The sequence below is a fragment of the Pristis pectinata genome, chromosome 7 (assembly GCF_009764475.1).
Source record: "Pristis pectinata isolate sPriPec2 chromosome 7, sPriPec2.1.pri, whole genome shotgun sequence".
Taxonomy (NCBI): domain Eukaryota; kingdom Metazoa; phylum Chordata; class Chondrichthyes; order Rhinopristiformes; family Pristidae; genus Pristis; species Pristis pectinata.
In genome coordinates, this window is record NC_067411.1 from 6,256,138 (window position 1) to 6,282,667 (window position 26,530).

The window sequence follows — 26,530 nt, forward strand, 5'->3', positions numbered from 1 at the left end:
GATACGGAATAAAATTCACTCTCACGGGATTTATGTGAAAAACAATAGAGTCATAGAGCACTACAGCACAGAAACAGGCCCTTCGGCCCATCTAGTCCATGCCACGCTGACCTTCTGCCTAGTCCCATCTACTCGTACCTGGACCATATCCCTCCAAACCCCTCCCATCCATGCACCTATCCAAACCTTCCTTAAATGTTACAATTGAACCTGCATCCACCACTTCCGCTGGCAGCTCGTTCCACACTGGCACCACCCTCTGAGTGAAGAAGTTTCCCCTCAGATTCCCCTTAAATATTTCACCTTTTACCCTAAACCTATGACCTCTAGTTCTAGTCTCACCCAACCTGAGGGGAAAAGGCCTGCATGCATTCACCCAATCTATACCCCTCATAATTTTGTCTGCCTCTAGATCTCCCCTCATTCTCCTGCACTCCAGGAAATCAAGTCCTAACCTATTCAACCTTTCCCTATAACTCAGGTCCTCAAGTCCCAGCAACATCCGTGTAAATTTTCTCTGCACTCTTTCTAGCTTATTGATATCAGAACTGCACACAATACTCTAAATTCAGCCTCACCAACATCTTATACAACTTCAACATAACATCCCAACTCCTGTACAAAATAAACACAATTTTCTTTAGGAATGTGCAGATGACAAGACTTTGCATTACGGAAAGTCACGGTAGGGGCTGTTTTCTAGGAATGACCCCCCCCCCCCCACCTCGTGATGCAGGAGTTGTCTGTCTATAGAAGTGAGGGAGAATGGTGAAAGGCAGACTAGTTGGTGATTGGTGGAACCAGGTGAGGTGGGGGGGGGTGATAGACAGGCGAAACCAGGTGGGGGAGGGAGGGGATGAGGCAAGACAAGTTTTTCACTGTACTTCGGTACAAGTGACAATAATAAACCAATGCCAATACCAGTGGCTAGTTGGTGGAACCAGGTGAGGAGGGGGGGTGTGATGGGCAGATGGACCGAAGGGGGGGGGGGGAAGAGAGGGGTGAAAGGGAGGCTGGTTGGTGATTGGTGGAACCAGGTTGGGGGGGGGGAGTGTTGAGACAGAACCTGATAGGTGATTGGTGGAACCAGATAAGGGGTGGATGAGGTCGGTGGCACCAAACGTGGACATTTCTGTCTTCACGGACGCTGCCTGACGTGAGGTCCTCCAGCAGTTCATAGTTTGCCCCAGATTCTGACATCTGCTCCCTAGAGCTGCCATGCAGGGATTGTGCATTCAGTGACTCCCTTGGATTCCCCCCACCTGTTTCCACTTCCAAGTCTGCCGCTGTTTTCTCTCGTCACGACCACCTCGCTTTGTTGAGGGAGCCCCGCCTGCAGACGGTCCGGACAAGTCTCCCAGCACACACGGGGTTAACGCTCTCTCCAGGATCCCACGGAAGGCAGCGTCGAACGTGAGGGAGACTCCGGGAATCCAGCTGTGGAGGTTACTGGCAAAGGAACCGCTTCTTTTTGCTTTCAAGCTGGGCGAGAGAATCTCTCGTGAGTCACTGCATCGCTTTGAGGAAGTGCACAGAGAGAGAGAGAGCACAGGCTTCAACTCCGCATACTGTATATCAAGGATTTTAACCCCTATGAGCGTCTACTGAAAGATCCTTCAGTTGGATTGTACTGGGAGCTTTGCTCAGGTATGGGGACACTAGCATTATTTAATTTATTTTTTAGAAATAGAGTTAAGTTGGATTGAGTTAAGTGTTGTTGGTTTATTCGGTGTTCTACACCCTGCAATGTGTGGGTTGAACCTTCTCTCAGTCTGAGTGCAAGGTTGTGACCCTCACAACAAGTGTTTATTTCCAGACACGTGTGTGGGATTGTGTGATTGGGAAAAGGGGCTTTGGGGAGGTGGGGGGGGGGGGGAAGTCAGCATTTCCCATTCACTTGTCAGGTTTTCGTGAAAATAACTGGGGTTGCTTTGGTTCTGGTTCCTTCGCCGCGTTAGTGGGACTTGCGCCCAGAACGTTAACGCATTTGGCGCCGGGGGTGGGTGGTGGGGGCGAGAAAGACCTGGATTCCCACTGCGGCCAGGGGACAGTTCACAAGGTCGGGTACCTTGAGATTTGAACTGGCGTTGAGAGTTTCCAGCGTTTGTAGATGTTGTTTCACATTCGCAGCGGGTGGCAACTGGTCAAACGCCTGAAATTCAGCCCTTAAAACTGCTCTTCCAATCCCCCTCCATTACCACTAAGTCCATCTCTGAGACCTGTGGTGGTCGCTGCAACGTCTTCCCCTACTCTGTGAAAGGAGCCAGACTGCTGTAATTTTGTTTTTATAGCTTGTGTTTTGCATATTGCCTGGGTCTTGATGTTTACCCCCCGGCCTGTTCCAGTCCACTCCAGGGCTAATCCTAAAGTCCTGTGCCAGATCAAAGTGGCAGTTACCCGTGAGGCTAATAGTCTTGGGCAATGAAAAGTACAAGCACAAGGAAAGATCTAAAGCGGCATAAAACAGTACAGCACAGGAACAGGCATTTGGCCTACGATGTCTGTGCTGAGCATGATGCCAAATGAAACTAAGTCCTTCTGCCTGCACATGACCCATCTCCCTCCATCCCCTGCACATTCATGTGTCTGTCTAACAGCCTCAATCGTATCTGCTTCCACCACCACCGCTGGCAGTGAGTTCCAGGCACCTACTACTGTGTGTGTGTTTAAAACAAAACTTGCCCCACACCCCTTTAAGCTTTCCACCTCTCACCTTAAATGCCCTCTAGGATTTGACATTTCCACCCTGGAAGAAAGGTTCTGACTGTCTATCCTTTGTGCTTCTCCTAAACTTGTAGACCTCTATCAGGTCACCCCTCAGCCTCTGACACTCCAGAGAAAACAACCCAGGGACCTGAGGGGCAAGTATTTCCCCACGCAGAGGGTGGTGGGTATATGGAACGAGCTGCCAGAGGAAGTGGCAGAGGTGGGTACAGTCGCAACGTTCAAAAGACATTTGGACAAGTTTGTGGATAGGAAAGGTTTGGAGGGATATGGGCCAAATGCAGGTAAATGGTACTAGCTCAGGTAGGCACCTTGGTTGGCATGGATGAGTTGGGCCGAAGGGCCTGTTCCTGTGCTGTGACTCTGAGTGCCATGCGGTGTGCCAACTGACATGTTAACACGCTGCAGCCTGACCTCCCTCATTGGGGTCAGAGAGATGCAGTACAGAAACACATCCTTCAAACCACTGTCTGCACCCATTTACACCAATCCTACATTGGTATTGGTTTATTACTGTCACCTGTACTGAGGTACAGTGGAAAAACTTGTCTTGCGTACCGATTGTACAGATCAAAAATGCAGTGCCATAAATATAGATAGATGTGCACAGTGCAGTTACATTGTGTTAGTACAGAGTGCATTGATGTAGTACGTGTAAAAACAATAACAGTACAGAGTAAAGTGTCACAGCTACAGGGAAAGTGCAGTGCAGGTAGACAATACGGTGCAAGGTCACAACAAGGTAGATAGTGAGGTCAGAGTCCATGTCCAGAGATCCCATTTTTAAAAAAAAATTCTTCCCACATTCCCACCAACTTGCCCCAAATTCTACCGCTCACCCATACTAGGGGCAATTTACAGTGGCCAATTAACCTACCAAACCCACACGTCTTTGGGATGTGGGTGGACCTCAAGCTGCTGAGGCCCTAACTCCAGGATTCCCCCCTCAAACCTTTCCCCATCACCTTTTTAAAACTTACTTTGTCAAGCACGGTGTGGCCTTGGTGGAACGCCTTGTTTGATAATGCAGCTGTAAAGTGCCTCGGAACATCTATCTATATTTATGGCATTTGTGCAAATGGAGTTTCTGCCCGGGTATTAATCATATCACTGTAACCTTTTCATAAGGGTCTTGGTGAGAGACAACATGTGCCTTCCGGCCCAATTTTACGCTATTCCCACTTTATTCTCTCTATGTTCCCTTTAGCTTGTCCCAGATACTACCACTTGCCTACACACAAGGGACAGTGGAATATCAACCTACCAACCCACATATTTTTGGGATGTGGGACCAAACATCATCACAGGGAGAACGTCCAAACTCCATACAGGCAGCACCTGAGGTCAGGGTTGAACCCGGGTCTCTGGCGCTGTGAGACATTGGTGCCACTGTGCCCTTCATCTGCTTAAACATGACCAATTCGTGTTTTTGTTTAGTCGGTTATGCCTGTGAATGAGTCATTATGTCCTTTGGTTGTAAATATTTGAGGTAATGTGCATCTACAGCATTTAATCTTTTTTTCTCTGTAAAATGACTGTTACATAATACAACTTCTACATCAGGAAGAGACAATCTCTCATTGCTTCATGCCAGTTGAAAGCACTTTACCACCAGAGCTGTACTTCGAACTATAGTCATGGCTGCATATAGGAAGCATGTATTGGTTTGTTATTGTCATTTGTACCGAGGTACAGTGAAAAACTTGTCTTACATACCGATCGTACAGGTCAATTCATTACACAGTGCAGTTACATTGAGTTAGTACAGAGTGCATTGAGGTAGTACAGGGAAAAACAGTAACGGTACAGAGTAAAGTGTCACAGCTACAGAGAAAGTGCAGTGCAATAAGGTGCAAGGTCACAACAAGGTATATTGTGAGGTCAGAGTCCATCTCATTGTATAAGGGAACCGTTCAATAATCTTATCAGAGTAGGATAGAAGCTGTCCTTAAGTCTGGTGCCCTTAGGCTCCTGTATCTTCTACCTGATGGAAGAGGAGAGAAGAGAGAATGTTCCGGGTGGTTGGGGTCTTTGATTATGCTGGCTGCTTCACCAAGACTACGAGAGGTAAAGACAGAGTCCAAGGAGGGGAGGCTGGTTTCCGTGATGTGCTGGGCTCTGGTGTGCCAAATAATGCAGCCCACAATACTGGCACCCCATCCACTGCCCTAACCATTCACTCACCCCACCCTGCCATGGTGTATACCACCTACCAGTTACACTGGAGCGTCTTGCCAAGGTGACCCTGACAGCACCTCTCAAACCTGTGACCTCCACTACCAAGAAGGACAAGGGCACTGGCCAGGAAATATACTGCCGTTTCTTCCTTATTGTTGGGTGTAAATCCCCCGAACTCCACTCTCATTGGAAATTGTGCAGTACTTTCCCCTGGGCCGGCACAATTAAAACAGCTCACCACCACCTCCTGGGGGCAAGTCAGGACAGCAGTAAACACTGAAATTCTCAGCAACAGCCACATTCTGTAAATGAACAAAAAGCCAGCATTTGGGAGGAAAGAGTCTCATATCTGTGGCACTCTTTCAGGACATCCGAAAGTGCCTTACACTGAAGTATTTTGAAGTGTTTGCTGTTATAATTAGGAGGCATGATGCCCAACTTTCACACGGCAAGCTCCACAAACAGATGATTAGCCCTTGTGCCTGTTGAGTGAGGAATACGTCTTGGTCAGGATACTGTGGGGATGACTTCTCTGCACTTTGTAACATAGAACAGCACAGGAACAGGCCCTTCGGCCCACGTTGTCTGTGCCGAACACGATGCCAAATTAAACTAATCCCTTCTGCCTGCTTGTGATCCGTATCCCTCCATTATCTGCATATTCATGTGTTTATCTTAAACACTACTATCATAATTGCTTCCACCACCATCCCTGACAGCCTGTTCCGGGCACCCATCACTGGTTTTGTATATTTTTCAATAAAATCTTGCCCTGCACATCTCGTTTAAACTTTCCCCCTCTCACCATCAATGCATGTCCTTTAGTATTTGATATTTCAAAGATTCTGACTGTCTATCTATGCCTTTTATAATCTTATAAACTTCTATTAGGACTCCCCTCAGCCTCTGGCGCTCCAGTGGAAACGTCCCAAGTTGGGTTTTTTTGCAGTCATTTTTTGGTCTCTCTCTTTGCTGCCTTGTAAAATTTATTTTCTGTGTGTTGTCTATACCTACATGGCTATGATGCTGCTGTAAACAAGTTTTTTTTATTGTACCTGTACCTCAATTGTGCACATGACAATAAACTCAACTGGCTTGGTCCAGTTTAACAGGCTGTCACACTCTGGCTACAAGCAACAACAACACAGACCCATTTACCACTGTAAATGCAGTGAAACTTCCAAAGGCCCTTCCCACTGGTGCTCTTGAACATGGCTTGACACCCAACAAGGTGATACTGGGAGAGGTGACCAAATGTGCAGAGATCAGTTTTAACAATTACTTTTTGTGGAGTTGTCCCTTCAGTTAGGTGTCTCATTGAGATAATGAGATCAGTCGGAGCAGACTTGATGGACTGAATGGCCTAATTGTGCTCCTGTATCTTATGGCTGCTGCATTTCTGTATTTAACCTGAATGATTCTGCTCACCTGTGGCTGAAAGCCACTAGACCTACATGCCAGAACTCCGAGCATGTCTGCCTACCTGCCCTCTCGTCTTCCACCCGCCATAAACTTGAGAGCATCCAAGATTACACTCCCTGCCCTAATTCCCATCGAGCCCAGCTCACCCATCGCCCTGTGTCATCTGAACAATGTAGGTTCCTCAACTGGCAATGTCCCATTTCTAAAATCCTCACCAACTGTCTCTATAATCTCTCCCAACCCTATCTCTTGGCTTCTTTAGTTCCAATAGGCAGCTGTGCCTCCAGATGCCAAGGTGCCAGTCTCTGGAATTTCCTTCCTAAGCTTCTGAGCCTCTCTGTATCTCTTCCTTCCTTTAAGGCATTCTTTGAAAGTGACCTCTTCAACCAAGCCACTGGTATCTGTTCTACTGTTTCTTTGTGGCTTGATCGTTCCTGAGACATTCTACTGTGCTTCCTGTGTTAAAGGCGCTGCATGTGTTGCCTTTGCAAGTGACATGAACAGTGGCGTTATTATGCAATGTTGTCAGACAGTTTGAACAAGTTCTTCCTCATTCCTTTGCTCGTGATATGTCTAAGTCATCTCCCTTGGTCATAGGGATTGGTGTTGATGCGGTCTGAGTCTGCTGGTGTTCTTGTGCCAAGTCTGATCCACTTAGTAATTAAGCTGAGAGATGAGCTTCATCATTCAGACTGCCAGACCCAGTAGGCCTGAGTTATGAATGGCCAGTGCATTTACTAACAACATAGAACACTACAGCACAGTACTGGCCCTTTGGCCCACAACATTGTGCCAACATTTTATCCTGCTCTAAGATCTATCTAAACCCTTCCCTCCCAAATAGCCCCCTATCATTCATTATCTAGATGCCATGAAAAGATCTATCAACAGATCTTGGGTTCCAAAATCTATTTCATTTAAAATCGTCTTCATCCCCACTCAAATTATTTTCCCAGCTAATTTCTTTATGGGCTAAAGTCATCGGTCTTATCCTGCCTTAATCTTTACCTTGTCCATTCATCCATACTGGGTGTTGTGGGGAAGATGCCATTGCCCAACCATAATGACCCCCTAGAAAGTATTAAGCTGGCGTCTTGAACGACTTGTGCGGTGAACATAGCCTCTGTGCTATTGGGACAGAACAGTGACGTATTTCCAAGTCAGGATGATGAGTGACTTGGAAGGGAGTTTGCAGTGGATGGGGTTCCCTAGCTGCCCTATTCCTTCGGGGTGATGGAGATCATGCCTTACAGAGTGACAACATGCTGGCTGTGAGATTCACTCTCTCCTCCCCATCTCCACAAGGGCACTGCTGATTTAAAAATAATGGGCCATTTTCTTGGACAATCTCAGTCCTCCCCTTCTCTCATTGGCAGTGAGGTAGAACCCTTGTAATTCAAACCAAGAATTAGAATTATGTTTATTATCACAAACATATGATGTGAAATTTGCACTGTGCTGCTGCCACAAAATGACAAGGACCTAAAATTACAAAAAGAAATGGTGCAAAAAAAAGGAATAATTAGTGTTCATGGACCATTCAGGAATCTGAGGGAGGGGAAGAAGCTGTTTCTGAATCATTGAGTGTGGGTCTTCAGGCTCCTGTACCTCCTCCCTGATGGTAGTAATGAGAAGATCTCTTTATTTGTACATGTACATTGAAACACACAATGAAATGCATCTTTTACGTAGTGTTCTGGGGGCAGCCCACAAGTGTCGCCACGCTTCCAGTGCCAACATAGCGTGCTCACAACTTCCTAACCCGTACATCTTTGGAATGTGGGAGGAAACCGGAGCACCCGGAGGAAACCCACGCAAACACAGGGAGAATGTACAAACTCCTTACAGACCGTGGCCAGAATTGAACCCGGGTCACTGGTGCTGTAATAGTGTTACGCTATCGACTGCACTACCGTGCCTGGATGATAATGGTCCTTAATGACGGATGCCGCCTTGAGGCACTGCCTCTTGAAGATGTCCTTGATGGTAAGGAGGGTTGTGCTTGTGATGGAGCTGGCTGAGTCTACAACCCTCTGCAGCCTCCTCTGTCTGGATATTTAAGAACAGTGGTAGAAGGATTACAATTCAGTGAATGTAGTTAATATCTATGAGACATGATATTGTCATTGAACTGCTCTTGAAGTAACTTGGCCAAGGAAAACAACTTGTCCAACAATTGTTGATTGCAATGCTAACTCCCCCTGGTTACACCCAAAAGCTGGTAAACCCCAATCCTCCAAAGGTCTGTCCAATTGTCCCACTGATGGTTCCTTGTCTGATTTAATCAGGTTCATCAAGTGTGAATTACCGTGTCTGAAACAAACATGTACCAGCTCTGTCTCAATTGAACGTTCTTGAAGTCTTCTGTCACTTAGTTTTAGATTCTAGAAACCTCTTGACTCCATTTAGGATTAGTGTAAATGTGTGGCCGATGGTCGGCACAGACTCAGTGGGCTGAAGGGCCTCTGTCCCTGCTGTATGACTCTGACTCCATCTGTCAGTCTAATTGTTCTATAATTCCCTCAATTCCTCATCTTCCTCAAATAATGGAGGGACATTCCCAATTTTCGAATCTGAAGGTGTGGTTCCTGTAATGAGGGAAATGGGGAAGATTCTAGAATTACAGAATCGTTATTGTACAGGAGGAGGCCAAGTGGGTCAATATTGGCTCTACGCCGGAGAAATCTCGCCAGCACCACTTCCCCCCACAGAGTGTGGATTCTTTCCTTCCAGTTACTGATCCGGCTCCCCTTTGATCTGCTGAATTTGCCTCCACTGTTGCCCTGGTGTGTTGAAGCCACTGACCACTGTGAAACCAGGCACATCTACAATATTCCCTGGTTCTGGGGATTTGTCACTCTTCGATGCCATTGTTTTCTTCATTAAGGTTGGTTAGGTTAATCTCGGTGACTTCCTGTCTGTGATTCAACATCGGTTCCCCTCGTATCTTCCTCCATTGTGACAATTGGTGCAATATAGAGAGAATGGAAACAGGCCCTTCAGCCCACTGAGTCCGTGCTGACCACGAAGCACCCATCCACAGTGCTCTTGCACTAATCTCATTCATTTTCCCTGCATTGCCAGCAACTGTCCGCAGATTCTGTCACTTGCCTTCCATACTAGGGGCAATTTAAAGTGGCCATGTAATCGTCCCTCAGTAACAGGGACGGGGGTGGAAAGGTGAACAAAGGGGCAGAGTATATAGGTGGCCCAGTGGCAGTGGGAAAAGAACACTGGGTGTGGGTTACCTGAATTTGGAAAATTCAACGTTGATGCCATTGAATGTAGGCTTTCCAAGGGGAATATGAAGTGTTGTTCTTCTAGTTGGCTGCCCTTCTCTGGTTCCACATTACCTTCTAGCCTCAGAGAGAGACTTTCCCCGCCTCCTCCCCCCACACCTGGCTCTATTTGCCCATCATCCCCCAACTCACCTGGTTCCACCTATCACCTCCCAGCTCCTGTCTCACCCTTCCCTCTCGCCTCTTTACACTGGCTGCCTTCCCTCTCGCCTCTTTACACTGGCTGCCTTCCCTCTCGCCTCTTTACACTGGCTGCCTTCCCTCTCGCCTCTTTACACTGGCTGCCTTCCCTCTCGCCTCTTTACACTGGCTGCCTTCCCTCTCGCCTCTTTACACTGGCTGCCTTCCCTCTACACTCGGTCCTGATGCGGGATCTCAACCTGAAATGTCAACCATCCCTCGGCTTCCACGGATGCTGCTTGACCTGCTGAGTTCCTTCAGCAGATCATTTGTTTCTCCAATATCTGCAGTCTCTTGTGTCTCTAGGTTTGTAATGTGCTGATGTTTGATATGGTTTATGGTAATTCTCCTTAGTGTAGCTCAAGCTTTTACTGGCCTTTGAACCTCTCAGAATCTCTTCCATTATACTTTATATTTCCAAGTGCCTATTTATTGTCTGTGGATTTTTCTTTTGAGTAGAGCTCTTGTCCCTTAGTGTATGGAGTGCTTCTGTACCTCAGCACCTTCTGTTCACCTCTTGCTCATCTGCCATTTTATTCACTGGCAAGTTAGTTATGGATAATGCCTTGGTGCAACTTTACCCCAAATCAGATTCTTAGCAGCTGTTTTGTGTTTCTTCCTTTCAAATAAGACCATAGGACATGGGAGCAGAATTAGGCCATTCGGCCCTTCGAGTCTGCTCTGCCATTCAATCATGGCTGATTTTATTTTTCCCTCAACCCCATTCTCCTGTCTTCTCCCCGTAACCTTTGATGCTCTTACTAATCAAGAACCTATCAACCTCCACTTGAATATACCCAATGACTTGGCCTCCACAGCTGTCTGTGGCAATGAATTCCACAGATTCACCACCCACTGGGTAAAGAAATTCATCCTCATCTCTGTTCTAAAGGGACATCCTTCTATTCTGAGGCTGTGCCCTCTGGTCCTAGACTCCCACTAGTAGAAACATTCTCTCCACGTCCACTCTATGCAGGCCTTTCAATATTTGGTGTGTTTCAATGAGATCTGCCTCCCCACCTTCCCACCCCCATCCTTCTAAACTCCAGTAAGCATAGGCTCGGAACCATCAAATGCTCCTCGCATGTTAACCCTTTCATTCCTGGGATCATTCTTGTAAATCTCCTCTGGACCCTCTCCAATGCCAGCACATCCTTGGGTATGGGGTCCAAATGCTGCACTGAATGTGGTTATTTACTGACAATTAAACTCTGATCCTGACACATCTGGTAAAGTGTTAAACCGAGACCCAACAAACAAGATGCTGGAGGAACTCAGCAGGTCAGGCAGCATCTGTGGAGGGAGTTCCTCCAGCATCTTGTGTGTTGCTCCAGATTCCAGCGTCTGCAGTCTCTTGTGCCTCCAAACTGAGAACCAGTCTGCCCACTCAGGTGATCCTGAGAGATCCCTTGGCCAATATTCGATGAAGGATGAGGGGTTTTCCACCCTTGTTTTGAATTCCTGCAGCAGATAAATTTGACTTTTATTCAATATCTTAATTATTTTGGATTTTCACACCTCACCCGTCTAATTAAATAAATTAAATTAAATAATTAAATGAAACCAAATCACGTCAATGCAATCTTGTTGCATCACTTAACTCCAGATCGTGTTGGTGAAGCAGCTGAAGCTGTGGTTGGAGAAGTAGGAAAGTAAATTGCCCTGGGATAGGTGAAATAAGATGGGCTGAATGATCTCCCTCTCCTCGCAGAGGGTGGTGAATCTCTGGAATTCCTTTCCCCGGAGAGTTGTGGACATTGGATCACCGGAGATATTTCTTGAAGAGGATGTAGATAAATTTAGTAAGATCAGGGAATTGATTGGGAACTGTCAAAGAGGAGGAAATGAAACCTGGGGCAGAGCCGCCATGATTATATTAAATGGTGGGGCAGGCTCAGGGCGTACTCCTCTTATTTTCTTATGTTTCCCTCGCCCGTAGCCACCTGTGATGGCAGGAGATCTTTCTTCTGTTTCGTCAATGTCTTTCAGTGGCAAAGGGCCACAACCACCTCAATTTTGGGTGGGCAGTAACAGGGATTGCCAGCCAGATTCCAATGTGTATGCCCCATGGATTTAAACACCCCCCCCCCCCCCCCCCCGCCCCATGGATTTAAACACCCCCCCCCCCACCCCATGGAATAAACTTTCATACCTCCAATAGCCTGTCCTGGGCCAACCATGTAGTTGCCATGACCAAGAAAATGCACCAGTGCCTCTACTTCCTCAGGAGGATAAAGAATTTTCGCACGCCTCCTTTGATATCCTCACCAAATTTTATTGATGTACCATAGGAAGCATCCAACGGGATGCAACGTGGCTTGGTATGGCAACTGCTCTGCCCAAGACCACAAGAAACTGCAGAGAGTTGTGGACACATCTCAGCACATCACAGAAACCAGCCTCCCCTCCGTGGACTCTGTCTACACTTCTCACTGCCTCAGTAAAGCAGCCGACATAATCAAAGACCCCACCCACCCCGAACATTCTCTCCTCTTTCTTTTCACACACCACCCACCCCCCCCCCCCCCCAACCAAAATCAGGCAGAAAAGCCTGAAAGCACATACCACCAGGCTCAGAGACAGCTTCTATCCCGCTGTTATGAGACTATTGAACGGTCCCCTAGTATGATAAAATGGACTCTTGACCTCTCAATCTACCTCAATATGGCCTTGCACTTTGTCTACCTGCACTGCACTTTCTCTGTAATTGTAACGCTGTATTCTGCATTCTGTCATTGTTTTACCCTGTACTACCTCAGTGCACTGTGTAATGAATTGATCTGTATGAACAGTATGCAAGACAAGTTTTTCACTGTACCTTTGTAAATGTGACAATAATAAAAGAAACAGCTATGGAGGAAATCCAATCCCAGCTTCTGACTTCATTGCTGGAGTCTTTCTTTCTTTCCTTAAAATCACGGTTGAGGTCCTAATGAAAATCAAAAAAAAAACCGCAGATGTAGCAAATCTGAAATTTAAAAAAAACAGCACAGTAAAAGCCAATGAGAAACGGTTGACATTTCAGCTCGAAGACCCTCCATTGGAACTAGGAAAAAGTCGGTGAGTTGCTTAAAATCTCAGATCAGTAATTTGTTTATTATTGTCACATGTACAAAGATGCAGTGAAAAGCTTTGTTTTGTGTGTCATCCATACAGATCATGCCATACGTAAGTACGTTGAGGTAGTACAAAAGAGAAAAAAAACAGTAGCAGAATGCAAAATGTAACGCAGGTAGACAGATAAGGTGCAAGAGCCACGACGAGGTAGATTGTGAGATCAAGAATCAATTTTTATCATACAAGAGGTCTGTTCAGGAGTCTGAGAACAGCAGGATGGAAGCTGTTCTTGAGCCTGGCAGTACATAGAACCATAAAACACTACAGCACAGAAAACAGGCCATTCGGCCCCACCAGTCTGTGCCAAAACTTTATTCTGCAAGTCCCATTGACCTGCATCCAGTCCATAACCCTCCAGACCTCTCCCGTCCATGTATCTATCAATTTATTCTTAAAACTTAAGAGTGAGCCCGCATTTACCACGTCAGATGGCAGCTTGTTCCACACTCCCACCACTCTGAGTAAAGAAGCTCCCCCTAAACCTTTCCCCTTTCACCCTGAAGCCATGTCCTCTCGTACTTATCTCTCCTAACCTAGGTGGAAAGAGCCTACTCGCATTTACTCTGTCTATACCCCTCATAATTTTGTAAACCTCTATCAAGTCTCCCCTCATTCTTCTGCGTTCCAAAGAATAGTCCTAAGAGCCTAATGGAATGGGGGAGAAGAGAGAGTGACCGGGGTGGGAGGGGTCCTTTATTATGTTGGCTGCTTTCCAGAGGCAGCAGGAAGTGTAGACAGAGTCGATGAAGAGGTTTAACAACTTCAGGTAACCTCTTTCTTTCCTGTTCACAGCTGTGGGTGTATCTTTCTGTTTCTATTGTTAAGTTTCAAGTTCTTTTCAGCATTGTCTTGTTCCGACTACTGTTTTTTGGCAACCTTGGTTTTCGCCCCATCTCCCTGCAACTTAAACCAGGCTCACTTTCAGAATCAGATCTATTATCACTGACTTGTATCACTTGAAATTTGTTGTTTTGCAGTACAGTGCAAAGACAAAAATTATAAAATACAAAAATAAATAGTGCAAAATAAAGAAGAATAATGAGGTAGTGTTTGTGGACTGTTCAGAAATCTGATGGCAGAGGGGAAAGAGCTGTTCCTGAATCGTTGAGATCGGGTCTTCAGGCTCCTGTACCTCCTCCCTGATGGTAGTAACAAGAAGAGGGCACGTCCCGGATCATGAGTGTCCTTAGTGATGGATGCCGCCTTCTTGAGGCGCCGCCTCTTGAAGATGTCCTCGATGGTGGGGAGGGTTGTGCCTGTGATGGAGCTGGCTGAGTCTACAACCCTCTGCAGCCTCTCGTGACTTCTGGTTTTAATGAAGATTGCTGAATCTGTAACGTCAACCCTATCTCTCCCCACTGATGTTGCCTGACCTGCTGAGTGCTTCTAGCATTCTCCCTTTTTGTGGGGGGGGGGGGAATACTATGTGGGTTTTCTTCGAAATGGACTTAATGGAAAATAGGATTGGCAGAGAGATGTGCAACTAGGAAAGGAGATGTTCTTGCTTTCGCTTCACTTGCCTTTCCCCAGAATAACAACCAACTGGAAGTGTCTTCCCTCTTGTCAGTACAGTTTTCCCCTGCAAACATCTGCACAAAGTTCTGAGCTTTTATTTTAGTCCCTTTTCAAATTACAGCAGAGGGGATGATTCAGTCCATTGTGGCAATGCTACCACTTTGAAAGAGTGGTGGTGTCCAGCTGCACACCCCAGCTCTTTGTAATTCTGCAAGTTCCTCATCCTCCACATGCCCTCTATTATTCACGCAATCTGCTTCCATCACGGATTTGGGCTGGGTGTTCCGGTCCCGGCAACCCAGAGCAAAAGGTTGCCCTTCATAGCTAAATGCATTGAATTTAAGAGCAGGGAGGTTACGCTGCAACTGTACAGGGTACTGGTGAGGCTGCACCTGGAGTACTGGGTGCAGTTCTGGTCTCCTTACTTGAGGAAAGATGCACTGGCTTTGGAGGCAGTGCAGAGGAGGTTCACCAGGTTGATTCAGGAGATGAAGGGGTTAGTCTATGAGGCGAGATTGATTTGCCTGGGACTACACTCACTGGAATTCAGAAGAATGAGAAGGGATCTTATAGAAACATGAAATTATGAAAGAGACAAGATAGAGGCATGAAGGTTGTTTCCACTGGTCGGTGAGACTAGAACTAGGGGACATAGCCTCAGGATTTGGGAGAGTAGATTTAGGATGGAGATGAGGAGGAACTGCTTTTCCCAGAGAGTAATGAATCTGTGGAATTCTCTGCCCAGGGAAGCAGTAGCGGCTACCTCATTAACTATATTTATGACACACTTAGATTTTTGCTTAGTAGGGGAATCAGCCATGATCTTATTGAATGGTGGAGCAGGCTCAACAGGCCGGATGGCCTCCTCCTGCTCCTATTTCTTGTGTTCTTGTATTCACTGGCTATGAAGCAGTAATTGAGAGTCATTCTCACTTGAGTCAGCCAGGGCTAACCAACACAGAAGGCCCATTGAATTCAGGAAGAATAAATCAACAGGAAACATAAGCTGCTCTTTATTTAGGAGTGCATCTGTTATCTTTCTCACAAGGAGAGTGATATCTCTGACTGCCACCTTCTGCTAACGTTGGCATCACTCATCGTGGGCTTCTGTGGAATAAAGGTTTCATGTTAAATTTGATTAAAAAGAGGGCTGCTTTAGTGCAGCTGCTTTCAAAATCTCAGAATATTGCAAGTGTTATTTTTAATTAATGAAGCACTTCTCCAGTGTAGGCACAGTTGTAAGGTAGGAAATGCCATATCAAATCTGTGGGTGGCAAACTCCTGCACACAGCAATGTAAAAATCAAAGTAAAGTCAAAGTCGAGTTTATTGTCAGATGCACAAGTCCATGTGTGCACAGCTGCAGTGAAAAACTTACTTGCAGCAGCATCACAGGCACAGAGCACCACATAAGCAGCACTCGCAAGAAGTAAATTAAACGTAAATTGTGTGTAATTTACAAGAAAGAACACAATTAGAACAAAACCACACAAAGTCCATTGTAGTGCAAAGTGGTTATAGTGTTGCTACATCGAGGTAGCGATTAGGGTTTTGCCAGTTGGTGTGGTACCTCCTGCCTAATGGTAGCTGTGAGAAGATGGTATGGCCTGGGTGGTGGGGATCTCTGATAGATGATGATAAGCAAAGACAGATGATGGTACTCTTTTGGGGGGGGGGGGGGGGGGGGGGGCTAAAAACAGGGAAAATCCTGCCATGGTATCTTAAAAAAAATGCTTAATGTGAGAAGGCATTAAGGGGTTGGGTTCCACATCTTATTTGAGAGGCAGCTCCTCTGAAAATGTAGCACGGTCTCAGTGCTGCGCTGGAATGTTGTAGAGTTGCACAGCATGAAAACAGGCCCTTCAGCCCAACACGTCCATGCTGACCAAGATCCGTCGTTGGAAGTTTGCCGTCATGTTGTTAAAACCAGCACCACCACTGCTTGTGACATTCAGTCTTTCTTGGTCCCCACCCTAGCAAAGACATTCCCTCTGTCTTAGAGTTATAGAGAGAGATACAGCACAGAAACAGGCCCTCAGCCCACCGAGTCATGGAGTCATCCATATGGAAACAGTCCCTTTGGCCCAACTGGTCCTTGCCAACCAGGATGCCCATGTAAGCGAGTCCTATCCCTCTAAACCTTTCCTATCCATGTACCTGTCCAAGTGACTTTTCAATGTTATTGTACCTGCCTCAACCACTTCCTCTGGTACTTGTTCCATATATGGACCACCCTTTGGGTGAGGAAGTTGCCCCTCAGGTCTCTTTTGTCTTTCCCCTCTCGCCTTAAACCTATACCTTCCAGTTTTTGATTCCCTTTCCTTGGTTAAAAATATGTTGGTGTGGATTTTGTCGCTGGAAGGCAGGAATAGCACCAATATACCAGTAGCCACCAGGGATTGTATAACAACACTGGAGTAATGCTCCCTGCATCAGTGAGCATCCTGGAGAACCATGCAAAGTGAAAGCACTTCCATTCATTCAGAGCCTTTCACATCCTGTCCTGTGGTATCTCACAGCCAGTACCTTACTCACGAAATGCAGTTGGTGGTGTTTTGAATGACAGGCAGTTTGCACGGGGAATCCCACCAGCAGTGACCAAGGTGATCAGTTAGGTGTCGATCAGGACACCCTGCTGCTCTTTGAATCTGCCATGTTACTAATGGATTTAAAGCTTAACAATAAGACAGTGCACCTCAACACTGAAGCCCATTGAAGGCAGAGGGACTACGAGTCTTTGGAACCCTTTTCCTCGATGAGCAGTGGCAGAAAACTCTACGAATATGTTTAGGCAGGGGACAATAGGTTCTTGATAAGGGGGCGGAAGGTTACCATGGATAGAGGACAATATGCTAGAGGTACATCACATCAGCTGTGATCTTATTGCAGGTTCGACTGACTGAGTGGCCTGCTCCTTCCAACATGGTCCTTTCTTATAGAAATGCCTTCCCCCATTAAACCAGTCACGATCTTTGTGCTCCTCCAAGGAGAACAACAAGCTCTGTAGTTTAACCTGAAGTAAAACAGTCTTTTCCCCAGGGTAGGGGAGCCCAAAACTAAAGATTGGCATTTGGACACGGCGGGCAGGGTGTTGGGACCCCGCGGGGACACAGCAGGCAGGGTACTGCACAGCTCAAGTGATCCGGTTTGATCCTGACCTTGGGCACCGTCTCTGTGGAGTTTGCATGTTCTCCATGACTGTGTGGGTTTCCCCTGGGTGCACTGGTTTTCCTCCACTTGATTCTGGTGGGCAGGTTAATTGACAGAGAAACGATGGCAGATGGAGAGGGCTTTGAGAGTGACTCAGTTGTTCTTGCAGAGCGCCAGTGCAGAATTAATGGGCTGAATGCCCTCCTCTACACAGAAACAACTTCATGACTCTTTCCAATGTCACTCAGGTTGGACCTGGTTATGTGGCCCTCTGTCTCTGGAAGTTCCTGCTCTTTACAAGATGAAACTCTTCATGATTTTGGAATGAAATCCTCTGCTGTAACCTTCTTTGCTGAATGAAAAACAACCCCAGCTTCATTCATCCAAGCTCACTGATACCGTTCTAGTAATTCTCCCTCACTGGGGGATCCACTCAGTACAAAATTAAACCCAGTCCATCCGAAGTACTCAGAATTTTTCCAGTTCCAACCTAACTCAACCGTTGCCATCAGAGCAACAATGTTAGTCATGATGGCTGAAGTATTACGCAAATGATACTGACCAAGATAAAGTATGGAACAGGGAAGGACCAAATTAATCCCGGCTGCCTCACACCCAACCAAACCCCAACACTAATGGTCAGGTCCAGTTAGGCTAGGGTTGGGTAATGAGCATCCTTCCTAAAGTCTGGTATTCAGAATTGAACACAATGCTCTTTCTGGAAGTTGAACCCTTGTTTTACAAAGGTTTAGCAACTCTTCCTGGTTTATTTTCTCCTTCCTCTTAGATGGTTCCTCGGCCTCTGGTTTTGCGAGTTCTGGATGCGGCCAACGTGGAACCCACTGACCGTTCCACAGATGGGGCAGGAGGTAGCTGACAGGGAGTTTGTGAGGCGGTGCACTCCTTCTGCCACTTACGCCAGGCTTCTGTGTGCTCCTGATGCACAGCCTTGACCTTCTCAATACCATGCCGAATTCTCCTTCCCCACAAGGAGGCTGTAAACACATCCTTGAATTTTTTCCTCTGTCCACCTGGTAATCTTCTCCTGTCATTGAGCCCAGAATAGAATCCTTCAGGAAGGGGGTGTCCATTATTGAGGACCCCCACCATCCAGGCCACGCTATCTTCCCATTGCTGCCATGAGGCAGGAGGTGTAGGACCCTGAAGACCCACACCTCAAGGTTCAACAACAGCTTCTTCCCCACTGCCGTCAGGTTCTTGAAACGGACTGAAAAACCCTAATTCTACCTCGAACTATGTTTCCGCAACTTGCACTGATGTCGTTATGATTAGTTTTGTTTACTTTGTGCGTGTATAATTTAAGTTTAAATAATTTGTTTGTCAGGGTTGTACTGTACAGTGCTGCAAAAAGTGAATTTTCATGGCATTTATACTCTGGGTATGAATCGCCATGACAATAAACTTGAACTTGGTGTCAGGCATGCAAATGACTTGCCCAATTCAGCCGAGTGCAGTTAGAACCTCAACACACCGGATGTTGGTCTGGGACAGGACATGTTGGTTCATGCATCCTTCAGGTGAATTGGGAGGTACTTTTCCAGTGCCCTTAGATGCCCACTGTAGGAATTCCAGGTCTCAGAATCACGCAGGAGGTGAGGGACCTCTGCTGCCTAGCTTTTGTACACTGATATTAAATCAGAGGATCCCATCTGCATTTCAATCATCCTACTCAACTTATGTAAATATTTAAGCAGCAAGTAGGATATACAAATAAACACAGCACTTTAAACCTGAAAGAATAAATTAAAAAAAAAGGTTCAAAGGTTCTACATGGTGGAACTTTAGACACAGAGATAAATCTTTAACATGACACAAAATGGAGCTTTCAAAAACTCAGTGATGCAAAGTATTCTTTGTTCTCCATCACAAAAACCAGCCTCCCCTCCGTGGACTCTGCCTACACCTCTTGCTGCCTCAGTAAAGCAGCCAACATAAGAGACCCTACCCACCCTGGACGTTTTCCCTTCTCCCCCTTTCCATCGGGCAGAAGTTACAAAAGTTTGAAAATACACACTGCCAGGCTCAAAGACAGCTTCTATCCCGCCATTATAAGACTCTCGAACAATCCTCTTGAATGATAAAGATGGACTCTTGACCTCACAATCTACCTGGTCATGGCCCTTGCACCTTGTTTGTCTGCCCACAATTTCTCTGTAACTGTAACACTATATTCTGTATTCTGTTATTGTTTTTCCCTTGTACCTCAATGTACTTATGTTTTGAAATGATCTGCATGATGGCACGCAAAACTTAGTTTTTCCACAATATCTTGGTACATGGGGACAGTAGTAAAACAGTTCCACTTCATTCCCAATTTTCACTAAATGGCATGGTTCCAAACAAATGCAGGAGCCCATCATGAATGTGTGTACATGAAAGCAGAAGGGTATCCTTCTGAATACCCTAAAGAGCAGAAGGGTGATTAGTCAATTATTTTGGGATCCAAGGTTCATAAACAGACACAGGATAAAAGCAAGAAGGTTACCCAAAACGAAAGTTTAAAAAAAACTGCAAATGCTGCAAAACTGAAATAAAATTAGAAAATGCTGGAAAAACTCAGCAGGTCAGGCAGCATCTGTGGAGAGAGAGAAACAGTGAAACTTTTGAGATTATGCTGAATCTGTATAAACCACTGGTTGGATCACAGCTGATAGTGTCCAGTTCTGGTGACTACACTCAAGGAAGGAGGTGAAGTTCCTTGGGTGGACACAGAAAAGGTTAACTGGAACCATTCTGGGGAAGTTGGATCTCAATCATAGTCAGCACAATACTGCATGGATACAGGCCCTTCGGCCCAGCCAGTCCGTGCCGACCATGTCCTGATCCAGGGTCTCGACCCGAAACGTCGACCATCTCTCCGCCTCCACAGATGCTGCTCGACCCGCTGAGTTCCTCCAGCGGTTGGTGTTTTGCTCTCTACACTCACTCCTGGTCCTTTTGCTGTTGGTGTTAATTGTGTGTCCTCTGAATTAAAACAGAACATGCTGGAAATGTTCAGCAGACAGGCAGCATCTGGAAAGGAAAACTGATTTCCCCTCCACAGCTGCAGCCTTGGTTGATTTTCACGTCCTCTGAATTTCCTGGAATCTGTCGCAAACTCGTTCATCTGTGTTGTTGCTTATGTCCTACCCGCATAAACTCCCAGGCTAATTACTTCTCCCCACTCTATCGATAGTCATACAACATGGAGACGGGTCCTTTGGCCCAACTGGTCCATGCTGACCAAGATGTCCATCTAAGCCAGTCCCATTTGCCCACGTTTGGCCCATATCCCTCAAACCCTTTCCTATCCGTGTATCTGTCCAAATATCTCTTAATTGTTGTTAATGTGCCTGCCTCAACCACTTCCTCTGGCAGCTCTTTCCATACACTGACCAGCCTCTGGGTGAAAAAGTTGCCCCTCAGGTCCCTATTAAATCTTTCCACTCTCACTTTAAACCTATACTATCTGTATTCTTCTCTCTTGAATTCATTGGAACATTTGATACACATACATCAGTGCTGTCCACAGTAAGCCCTCTGTGTGGGAGTAGGGCTCCTGTTCCTGTACACAGGCAATCAGGGTCAGACTTAGCACTGCTGTAGAACCAGTTAGTTTCAGCCACTTGAACCAAGTGCAAATGAGTAGATTAATTAAAAGCATCTTTGATCAACCCTGGGCTCACAGTTGGCAGACTGTGGTCTAGAATTCTCTTATGTCAGCAAAGTTTACAGCATGTTCCTGTTTTTCAAATGAACAATGTTTAATTCTGTTTCTAACACCACACTAAAAACTAATAACTCATTAGACACAGGGAGTGTTTGATGTACCAGGAGACGTGTTTTATAAAGCTTTTTTTTCTGTATATGGTTTTGTGTTTCCTTAAACACCCACATCAGAACTGGTTTAAATTTCATGCCTCATTACTGCTAGGTGTTTCTGCTTTGCTTTTATTCATGGTCAGTCACCAAGGCAGAGGTCAGGCTTTGAAAAATCCTACAGGTGTGCTAGAAACACTCAGCAGGTCAGGCAGCTCCTGCAGGGAGAGAAACGGGGTTAACATTATAGAAAAGTACCGAGTAGGAACAGGTCCTTCAGCCCTCAATGTTTGTGCCTAGCGTGATGCCAAATTAAACTAATCCCTTCTGCCTGCACGTGATCCATATCCCTCCGTCCTCTGTTCATGTGTCTATCTAACAGCTTCTTCAACACCACTGTCATATCTGCTTCCCCCACCACCTCTGGCAGTGCTTTCCAGGCATCTACCACTCTGATTTTTAAAGAAACACTTGGCCCATACATTCCCTTTAAACTTTCCCCCTCTCACCTTTGACGTTTTTGACAGTTCTACCCTGGGGAAAAGATTCTGTCTACGCCAACTATGCCTCTCATTTCATAGACTTCTATCAGGTCTCCCCTCCGTCTCTGACACAAGGGAAGACGATCCAAATTTGTCTAACCTCTCCTTATTAGCTTGTACCCTCTAATCCAGGCAGCATCCTGCTAAAGCTCTTCTGAACCCTTCCACGTCATCCCTGTAATAGGGCGACCAGATTGCAAACCATCCTCCAAGTGCTGCTTCAAAGTTTTATACGAGTACATCATAACTTCCTAACTCTTGTCCTCTATGCCCCTGTCGATGAAGGCAATCGCAAGGGGCATAGAGTCAATGACCTCCAATCAGAACACAGTTTTATTTTTCAGCTGAGGGTTATTGGACCAAGAGAGGCTTCACCACAAGTGGCAATCCATTTCCTTTCTTGCAACAGTGAGCCCGTTCAACAGTATCTTGGGCTGTAAAGCACTTTAGGACATCGTGAAGTTGTGGAAAGTGTGAATGTAAATGTACTTTTTTATTCTTCATCTTGAGGAACATTTACTGGAACTTCCTTGACTTTTTTTGACTGTCTGAAAATGAAACAGCCTGAACTAGCAACTTTTGTATTTATGCATTAGGAGCATGGTATGGGACTGAATGGAGTTGGTAGGGGTTGTGGCTGCCATCATAAAAGTTTCTTTCTGAGTTTTGGATGCCAGTGGGGAGATCTGTGGAGAGATAAGGGAGGTGAATCTGGTGGGAAGGGGAGAAGGGCAGGAGGGAGCCAGAGCAGAGTTTTTGAGAAGGAAACTGGAAGTAGGAGGAACTCTGATTCCGCCAGTAGCTACAAGCAATTAACACAGTAGAATTGTGTCTGATGGTGGTGTGTTCACGTGAGTACAGTGTGAAGTTGAAGTAAAGCAGACACACCTTTTGGCAATGAGAAGGGCGATATAAGGATTGGTACTAAATACCCACATCCCATGAATAACCAAAATTACTGTCAGGTGCAGCTGGGAGCTAATACTTCATATCCTCTCATTTAACTGGAGATGCCCTTCATGTTACCTGAGATTAACGAACCAAGCAAAGGTGAGGATCGTATCCAGGAAATCTGTGCCAAGTCACCAATCTACAAAGAGTTCATTTTTCCCCACAGTGAAATACAAACATACGAATTAGAAGCAGATTGTTCAGGCCATCCAGTCTGCTCTGCATTCAATAACATCACACCTGATCGAATTGTAACCTTAGCTCTGCATTCCTGCCTGCTTTCAGTAACCTTTCACCCCTTTCAAAGTTAAAGTGGAGTTTATTGTCACATGCACAAGTACATGTGTGCACAGGTCCAATGAAAAACTTACTTGCAGCAGCATCACAGGCACATAGCATCAGATAAGCAGCATTCACAAGAAAAACATAAATTAAACATAAATTATACAGTTTTTTTTTACAAGAAAGAACATAATTAGAACAAAACAAAGCAAAGTCCATTTTAGTGCAAAGTGATCAAAGTGGCCCAAGTGTTGCTAAACTGTAGTGATTAGGGTTGTGCCGGTTGGTTCAAGAATTGAATGGTTGAAGGGAAGTAGCTGTTCCTGAACCTGGTGGTGTGGGACTTCAGGCTTTGGTACCTCCTACCCGATGGGAGCTGCGAGAAGATGGCATGGCCCGGATGGTGGGGATCTTTGATGATGGATGTTGCCTTCTTGAGGCAGCGCCTCTTGTCGATACTCCCAATGGTGGGGAGGGATGTGCCCCTGATGTACTGAGCTGAGTCCATAACTCTCTGCAGCTTCTGAAGTTCCTGCACATTTAAATTGCCTCTTGTACTTGTGTCTTGAAATGATCTGTCCAGATGGTATGCAAAACAAAATTTTTTTTTTAACTGTATCTCGGTACATCTGATAATAATAAACGACCAAGTATTTAGTTCACTCTCAGTACTATACTGAAATGTGATCAGACCAGGGATTGGCATGTATTGGAAGCTTGGGTTACACACTGCATTAGGGTGACTTTATAATGAAAGCATCTTTGTCAACAGGGTAATTAACTCATATGGATTGTGCTTAAAATTCACATGTAAGATTTTGTACTCCTGCCAGTAATATTATGTTTAGAGATCCATTGAATTGTAATGGAATTGTTGGATTATTTACCTAACAAGAGTCTTGCAGTATAAAGTAAAAGTGTGACAGAAACCTGCCCTGGCTGTGCAGAACAGTACCAAGGGAGAGCTGCACTGGACTGCCATTCTTCAGGAGAAACTTCACATAAATAACTCTGTTATTATTGTCTTCAGTAATGCATTTGTTTCACTAAATTATAAACTAACCTAGTTAATTTGTTTCTCTTTCTAAATTATCCTCTTCCATCCAAACAACATAGCACAGGAACAGGCCCTTTGGCCACAATCTGCTGAACTAACTTAAACTAGTGATTAAATACCTAACTAAACTAACTCCTCCTGCCTGCACGATGTCCATATCCCTCATTCTCTGCATATTCATGTGCCAATGGAAGAGCCTTTTAAATGCCTCTAAAACTTGCCCCACACATCTCCTTTTGTCCTTAGGCCCTCTCATATTGGACATTTTGATGCTGGGAAAAAGATACCAGCTGTCTACCCTATCTATGCCTCTCATAATCTTATGAACTTCTACCTAAACAACTGGAAACTCTTTTACTTTGAAAGGGTGATTTCATCAGCAGGCTTCCTGTAACCCTAAACTGGTAATATTTAAATAATCTTACATAATAATTTGAAAGGAAATGTGGCATTAGAAAGTTTGTAGGTGACAGGAAATTTAGCAAAGAAGTAATGAAGTAAGATGACATGGTAAAGGCAGGATTAATAGAATGGAAAAAGAAAATATTGAAAACACTCGAGCAGAATCTGTGTAAAGAGAAATGGAGTTGATATTCAAGCCTTTGACCTGAAACATTAACTGTTTCTCTCCCCTCAGATGCTGCCTGACCTGCTGAGTGTTTTCAGCATTTTCTGTTTTTATTTCAGATTTGCAGTATCTGCAGTTTTTGTTTGATCTTCAGAAATATTGGAGGTTGAGTTCAATAGGGAAAAATGCAATGTGATAAGAACACAAGAACATAAGAAATAGAAGCAGGAGTCGGCCATCTGGCCTGTCGATCCTGCTCTGCCATTCAATAAGATGATGACTGATCTGGCCGTGGACTCAGATCCACCTACCTGTCTTTTTCCCCATAACCCTTAATTCCCCAACTATGCAAAAATCTATCTAACAGTGCCTTAAATATATTTAATGAGGTAGCCTCTACTGCTTCCCTGGGCAGAGAATTCCACAGATTCACTACTCTCTGGGAAAAGTAGTTTCTCCTCCTCTCTGTTCTAAATCTATTTTCCTGAATCTTGAGGCTATGTCCCCTAGTTCTAGTCTCACCTACCAGTGGAAACAACCTTCCTGCCTCTACCTTATCTATCCCTTTCATAATTTTATATGTTTCTATAAGATCCCTTCTCATTCTTCTGAATTCCAGTGAGTATAGTCCCAGGCGACTCAATCTCTCCTCATAGGCTAACCCACTCATCTCCAGAATCAACCTGGTGAACCTTTGCACCACCTTCAAAGCCAGTATATCTTTCCTCAAGTAAGGAGACCAGAACTGCATGCAGTACTCCAGGTGTGGCCTCACCCGTACCCTGTACAGTTGCAGCATAACCTCCCTGCTCTTAAATTCAATCCCTCTAGCAATGAAGGCCAACATTCAATTTACCACCTTGATAACCTGTTGCACCTGCAAACCAACCTTTTGTGATTCATGCACAAGCACTCCCAAGTCCCTCTGCACAACAGCATGGTACAATCTTTCACCATTTAAATAATCTGATCTTCTATTTTTCCTTCCAAAGTGCATGACCTCACATTTACCAACATTGTACTCCATCTGCCAGACCCTTGCCCACTCACTTAACCTATCTATATCTCTCTGCAGACTCTCCGCATCCTCTGCACAATTTGCTTTTCCATTCGATTTAGTGTCACCACCAAACTTAGATACACTACACTTGGTCCCCTCTTCCATATTGTTAATGTATATCGTGAACAGTTGCAGGCCCAGCACCAACCTCTGCAGCACCCCGCTCACTACTGATTGCCAAGCAGAAACACACCCATTTATCCCAACTCTCTGCCTTCTATTGGTTAACCAATCCTCTATCCATGCTAATACATTCCCCCCAACTCCATGGATCCTCATCTTATGGATAAGTATTTTATGTGGCACCTTATCGAACACCTTTTGGAAATCAAAGTAGAAAACATCCACCTGTTCCCCTCTATCCACTCTGCTCCTGATATCTTCAGAGGACTCCAATAAGTTTGCCAAACAGGACCTGCCTTTCCTGAATCCATGCTGTGTCTGCCTGATGGAACCACTTCTATCCAGATGTCTCGCTATTTCTTCCTTAATGATAACTTCAAGCATTTTCCCAACTACAGTCGTTAAGCTAACTGGACTATAGTTACCTGCCTTTTGCCTACATCCTTTTTTAAACAGTGGCATGATATTCACTGTCTTCCAATCCGCCGGGACCTGCCCAGAGTCCAGAGAATTTTGGTAAATTATCACAGATGCCTCTTCTGTA

General features: G+C 45.4%; 1 protein-coding gene across 1 annotated transcript in view; it reads left to right on the top strand.

Moving 5' to 3' along the window:
• The first annotated feature begins 1,118 nt into the window (after positions 1 to 1,118).
• Positions 1,119 to 26,530, top strand: part of sh3bp2 (SH3-domain binding protein 2) — a 97,892-nt gene continuing 72,480 nt past the window's right edge. Inside the window, exon 1 of the mRNA XM_052019890.1 lies at positions 1,119 to 1,647. The gene's annotated coding sequence lies outside the window, so the exon portion shown is untranslated. The remainder of the gene's footprint in view (positions 1,648 to 26,530) is intronic.